This window comes from Pagrus pagrus, assembly GCF_965226575.1.
Source record: "Pagrus pagrus genome assembly, chromosome: 14".
NCBI classification, from domain to species: domain Eukaryota; kingdom Metazoa; phylum Chordata; class Actinopteri; order Spariformes; family Sparidae; genus Pagrus; species Pagrus pagrus.
The window spans coordinates 2,652,974-2,659,769 of NC_140198.1; positions in this window are offsets into that span (position 1 = coordinate 2,652,974).

The window sequence follows — 6,796 nt, forward strand, 5'->3', positions numbered from 1 at the left end:
TATAACCTAAAAAACATCTTGCCAAAGAGTTAAAGTTCATTATGATTAATGTGTGAGTGTTTTTCTCACTCAGAAGGTCAGTTTTAATCTCGTCTCAGTCTGATGTACAGCTCATATGGTCTTTGTGGTTTTCGAATTGAAGGATTGAAATCTCTGGGTGAGAGTTACTTTGTTTTTATTTCAAAATAAAGGCCAGGTCAACATTTACAATGGTTAAATATCACATCTAAATCGATTCAAGCTGAGAGAAGAAACAGAAGCAGCAGCAGAAGCAGTAATTTATCTTGTTTCCAAGGTTTCAGGTGAAGCCTGCAGAGCAAAGAGCAGCAGCTCCACTGACTTCACCAACGTCGGATCAGGAATGTGAAACTTTGAGACACTAAAACTCTCCGAGACAAAACAGAGACGGGTCGACAGTCTCTTGGTTTTAAGAGCGCGGAGAAGAAAAATCTAAGCCTACAACTAATATTTGCATTAATTCATCTTCAGTTGAATTTAATGTGAAACAGTTCATGTCTTCACTCTTATGAAACGATGATTTGTGGCAGAATTAAAGTTAAAGGAAACTTGAGTTATGTTTCCGGCAGTCGTGCCGGTGGGAACATTTCTGATGACGTGGTCGACCTCCAGCTGTGATGTAACAGTGGGCGGGGTCAGCACGACATCATGGTCACGTCTCTCATCGGAGGACAGCAGCTGTGTGATGTTCTCGCTTTACTACATGTAAACAAGGCTGAGCTGGTTGCCAGGCAACACACGGCGTATGAAAGGGTTGAGTCAGGTTTGAGGAGGAGAAACATCTCAGCGCTGTGTGGCTGTGCTTGTTTCTCTGTTTGGTGTTTAGGTAGAAAAATGTCATCCGGCCGCAGCGGAGGGCGTCACGCTGGCTGTCAGAGCTGTCGGCTTGTTGCCGGGGCAAAAATCACAACGTTTGCATTAATGTTGTGACCTTTTATGAAAATATAAATGCCACATGTCAGCAACAAGACTTCACACCTCCGTCTTTTACCGCCAGAGTCGTGAATAGAAACATTCAGAGAACAATTTCACACTCCATGAATTTCTTATTCGTGTCACACGGGCCGTGAGGTCGCTGCTCGGCTGAGCAGGTGAACATCCTGCCAGCCTTTTGTTGCAGAGCGCTCCTGCTGCCGTCAGGACAAACTGACAGAGCAGCCGATTAACAAGTACAATGTGTTACAGAAACAGCAAATCAAAGGACTGCGAGGCAAATAACCTTCAGCTGGTCAGATAGACCGAGGAACAGCATTTATGAACATATCAGTTTGAGGCAGAGTCTCCAGAGGTGTGCGGTGACATGTCACAGTGATATGTTACAGAAATTATATAATGGTTACCTATGCTACGCTAGCTGTTAGGATGCAGCTTTCCTATGAGAGCCCCTCCGTGTCGCATGAAGCCAAACAAGTTCAACTTTTCTCAGGTGTAAAACATAAATTTATGCAGCGTTCCAGAAACTTCTGACATCCGAAGTGAATAGCAAATTTTCCATTGCTGTTTATTTCATTTAGCCCAAATCCATCGTCTGCAGGAGTAATTTTCTCCTTGTAAAGTTTAACATTTAACATTATTAAATAAAATGTGCATCTTGTTTTCAACAAGCAGGATTTATAGACATTTTTTGAAAATCTGACCTATTCACTGATGCCCTTTTCAAAATAAAGTACTTAAAAAAATATCTCAGTTAAACAAAACAACCACACGCAGACGTCTCATCGTAAGAAGCGTTGAGGAATTTGTCTCTTTGTCTCTGCGCAGCTCTTTTATTACTCAAGAGCACATGTGCTGTTGTGGAAACAGCCCTGAGTGGCCTCTCTCTCTCTTTATGTAACCCCGGAGGCTGAATCATCATCAAGGTGTTTGTCTCCGTGCTGAAACACACGTCTTTAAGCTCAGCTGCTCATTTTCAGTTGCGCAACCCGTCTCTCAGGTTCCCGAGGGCTGAGAAATATTTCTCTGAAGGTGTGAACACGTAACGTTTGATCGTCGGTGAATCATCAGCTCGATGCCACTGGTGTAATCTACATAATGAGCGACATGATGATATCTTCCTGCAGCGTCTGCGATGTATTTTATAAATACGAGGGCAGATCTGCTCCTCGTCTGAAGTCTGAGGACACAACTCAGTCTCCAGCTTCTGTAATCCCAACTAAGTGTCATTAAAGGTGCAATATGGAAGATTTTGGCACCAGTCGAACTCATACTAAAAAAAATAGGGGGTAGCGTATCACTAGAGTGACCCCTCACTGCTGCTAACTGGAGCTGCTTTTAGCTAGTTAGCTCAGTTAGCCATGCGGTGACCAGGAAAGTGTTGGTGTCGACGTTGCTAACACGGGAGCTTCGGACCGAGAGGGGTCAGGGCTAGCTGGTTAGCATGCTAACTTCAACAGATATCTCTGCAACACAGTACACAGACGTATTTATTCCTTTACGTTCAGATTTCAGTTCATTTTTGAATGTTTTTAATTAAAATTAGCACATTTCGCACCTTTAAACTCAACATGACACAAGACTTATCTGACGTTGTGTCTCTTGATGCTCTGAAAGAAGCCATGTTGGTCATTTTGCGGCTCATTTTTCATCAGATTTCTAAAGAAAAACTGGAAATAAACATAAAGTATCTCCAAACAGCTCGTCTGGAATAACCCAAGAGCCCAAATTTCTAAATCTATTTCAGATTTCATGGCTTCAGGAGACTTTGATTTCACTTGATGAGCTGTATGGAGACATTTTATGTTTTTATTTGCTTGTTTTTTAAAAAGGTTATAAAAAAGTTCAGTTGCTTGGGAGAAACCTGCAACACTGTTGTGCTGAACAAACCTTGGAGGTGAGTCGATCATGACTTTAAGAGACCAAAACCAAAAAGTTTTGTCCTTAAAGAGCTGGACTCATTTCCCTACAGATCATTACACACGATAAAGGATTGAATAATGTTAATACGTGTAATTAAACAACAAAAGCTTGAGAAAATGTGACATTAATCAGCAGTACATTGTGCTTTTACCCAACTGCTTGTCTCCACCCTAACACCTTTGGTTTTCATAATAATTGCCTTCAACATTATCCACCCTCTCTCCACCCTGAACGATTTAAAACCGTTTTAAAACCATTATTACATCGTCTGACGGCAGCGGGGAGCGAGCAGGGCTGCGACACTCAGACACTGCAGCTGTCTCTCCGTCTGCACTCAGAGTCGAACCGGCTCTGCAGCTTCAACTCTGATGATTGTAATCGAGCCGACTGTAAGAAAGAATATGAATATGAACTAAACACTGTTTTGTTTTTGCTGCAACTTGAAGTTGAAGTCAAAGATGTAAAATGTTTTCTGTGCACGTGAAAGACTTGTTATCTTCACATTTTGAGCAGAGATTTGTTAAATCCATGTTAGTCAGTGCTCCTCAGGTGTGCCAGGTGTGACACATCATGATGCTGATTACACAACAGGATTAGTGCACAGGTGTGCTGCTCACAATCAAAGGTCACTCCACACTAACAAGGACATTTTGGTGGATGTTTTGGCCTCTCATCCACACAAACGACTGTTTTATGTCACCTAAAGCTGACATTTTTTCCAAAAACGCCTTCTACACGTTTAAAAAACAACAATAGCGTCACACTTCAGTCCGTGCAGGCTCATTGTTGCTTTCTGTAAACAGGACTCCCTTAAAACTTAGCGTATTTTGATGGTTTTGGTTTTGAGTGCATGTAGTTTTTATAATAATTTGTTGTTTTCGACATATGACGTGTGATGTTCTGCCTTGTGAGACCTTTGGGTTTGTTTTATACAAAGTTTTCTGCTGGACACCTGTTTGGAAAGGTCGATCCTCAGGTGATAAAGTATAAAAATGCTCAATTCCTCATTTATTCAACTAAGAAGTTGGACGGGTGGATTATATGTTCTTGTCCAGTGTCAAAGTGGAGTTTTGTTTAATGGCTATTAGACTTTATTTAATGTTTTCAGGTCTTTAAAAGAGAAGGAATAATATGTTTTCCACTCATCAGTAGCAGTTCGGTTGTGTTTAGGCAATAAAAATACTCAGTTAGGTTTTGAGAAAGATCATAGTCTGGATTAAATTAATAAACCAGCGTTCACTTTTGGTTTCACGAGACAGACGCAGCTTTGATCACCGAAAATATCACATCATCTTTATTTGTGTGTTCAGAGCCTCATCAGCGGGATCTATAGTAACGCTGACAGCAGCTGTTGTAGTTGACGTTAGCTAACGTTAGCTGTGATGGCTCTTACACAGCTGACATCAGATGGATTAGATTAGGAGATTTTGTTCCAGCAGAGCTCTGGCAGGCTTCACACACTTTCTGTTTGGGAGTTTCAAGTAAAAACTCCTGTAGCAACGGCTGTATGTTTGGGTCAGAGCACGAGTGACGTTTCCTCATTAGTATGCAGATATGCAAATCACACTGTCCTTGCCCCTCCCCCTCCCCTCCTCTCCACACCTGTGACAGAAAGCTGACACTGAAGAGAGACTGAACATGAAGGAAACATTTGGAAACATGTCTCTGAAAAACTCTTCTCACACGAATGTTTCAATGCCAGTTTTTCTTTTTGTGAGCTCAGGTTTTGTTTTCAATGACACATTTTATTTTCAATGTCATTCTCTGTGGCCGCAGAATCTAAACGAGTCGAGTTGCTGCTTGTAAAACTCAGAACATTAACACACCTGCGCCTCCTCGTGCAGGTGTGGAGCAGCCGAGCGTGTCAGCATGAAGGTCAGAGTTCGTGCTGCAGCGTGACGACACGTCAACAAGTACATTATTTAAGGTTGTTTAACGTTATCCGTCATCTCACAGTTGAAATCCCTCTGTGTTGATTGGAGCAGATTCGGATCACCTGTCGTGCAGGTGTGGACACTGACTCCTAACTAATGATTGGGAGCAGCTTGGTGCACGCCTCTCTTGGCCAATCAGGATGTGACGACACCCTTTTCTAATGGCTTAAGATGAGGTGGGGAGCGGCACGCCCGGGTCATTCTGACCCAACCATGACTTACTTCACACCTCGCTGAGATGTTGTCAGCCAGAAACTCTGGAGGCATCTCAGCGGTCTTTAGTTGGTTCTGATTGAGTCTTTGAAACGACTAAATCAACTTTTTCACCACTTTCATACACGTTTCATTCAATTTAAAGACACTTTAGAGGGAAGAACAAGTATCTGTTCACTGAGGAGGATCTGCTTTTGTTTCTTCCTGATCAGCAGATATTGTTGGAACCAGCTCCAGATCTCAGAGGTTTCCAGTAGCTCAGAAAATGAACCATAATTTCATCAACTGAGCTGATTATTCATGTGCATCAGCTGCAGCATTTAACATTTTATATCAAGCTGACTTATAGAAAAGACAAATTACCAGCACGCCTACGAACAGCAGGAACACGTCAAACATTTAAATTTTCCCTGAACTTTAACAGCGTGGTCGCTTTTAGTGAAGCCCTGCTGCAAGACTCCCCCATCGTTAATCACTCTGATGGAGTTTAATCACTTTAAATGAAGATGAATCACTTTTAATGAAGTTTAATCACATATTACATGTGTTCAGAAGAAGGAGAGAATATCACTTGTTTCAAATATTGTTTTTCAAATTGGATCTTTTTGAAACGAAGGACACCTTCTGAGCTGTTGTTTTCTTTGTTCCCGTGTCTGATATGAATCTTCAGACAGCCGCCTCCTCTGCTGCAGAGTGACGCGCTGAGATGAAGGGAGATAAGTGACTTGATTTTAAAAACATGAAACTTTCTTTCTCGTCATTTAACGCTGCGTCCTGTAGCGCTGAAGCTTGTGTAGACAAAGGGACACCGGCAGAGCTTTAAAGGTGCAGTCAAAAGAGAAAGTGAGGGACGGGGGAGAAAATGAGAGGCTGACGGGAAGAAACTGAAATCCTTTCCATCAGAATCAGTTTATGGCTGAGAGAAGACACTCGTCAATAATTCATGTCAATAATTCAGAACTTCAGAGGTCAGAGACGAACGTTCGCAGGACCAGAACATCTCCTTCATCCTGATTATAAAAGTAACAGAGCTGCAGCCGACACATCATGAAGAAACCTCAGGGTGATTTAGACTGATGCTCACTGACGTCTGCATTTCATCAGTTGTGTTGTTTATGTTTGATTTCCAAACCCCAAAGCAAATTAAACCCCTAACATTTTTGTCACTGACCATATAAAATAATGGACAGAGCCACGTGACGAGGTTTCTGAAGACCAGAAAGAAGCTCAGACTGGACGGTACTGGCCGTCGCCATCTTGGCAGTGCCTGACTCTGCCCATGGGTGGAGCTGAAGTGATCCTAGTTAGTTAAGCCCAACGAGCTGGAAGCTACCAAGCTAACACTAATAAGCTATGACCCAAACAGCCAGAACATCGTACGTATCAGCCGCAAGATGGCGAGCAACAACTGGCTGTGTGTGTGTGTGTGTGTGTGTGTGTGTGTGTGTGTGTGTACAGTAGGGGGGATCAATAGTTTTATCTAACATGTGCAGTGGAGGATGCACACCAGCTCGATCCCACCAGAACCGGCTGTGTCACAGTTGTGGTCCATGCTCAGCACAGCATTTAGGAAGTGAAGTGTTTAGCCTGGCTAGTTTTGGCGGCCGTGTGCGGTCACAGTTCGGCGTCCGGCCGTGTTCACACTCTCGTCAGGCTGCCAGGTCCAGTTGAACCGAGCCCCACGGCTAACGGAGCCATCAGCTAATTGGGTAGCTTGCAACAGCCGAGGAGAGCCAGCAAAGAGCAGCTGCTGTTAGCTACTCAACAACATGACT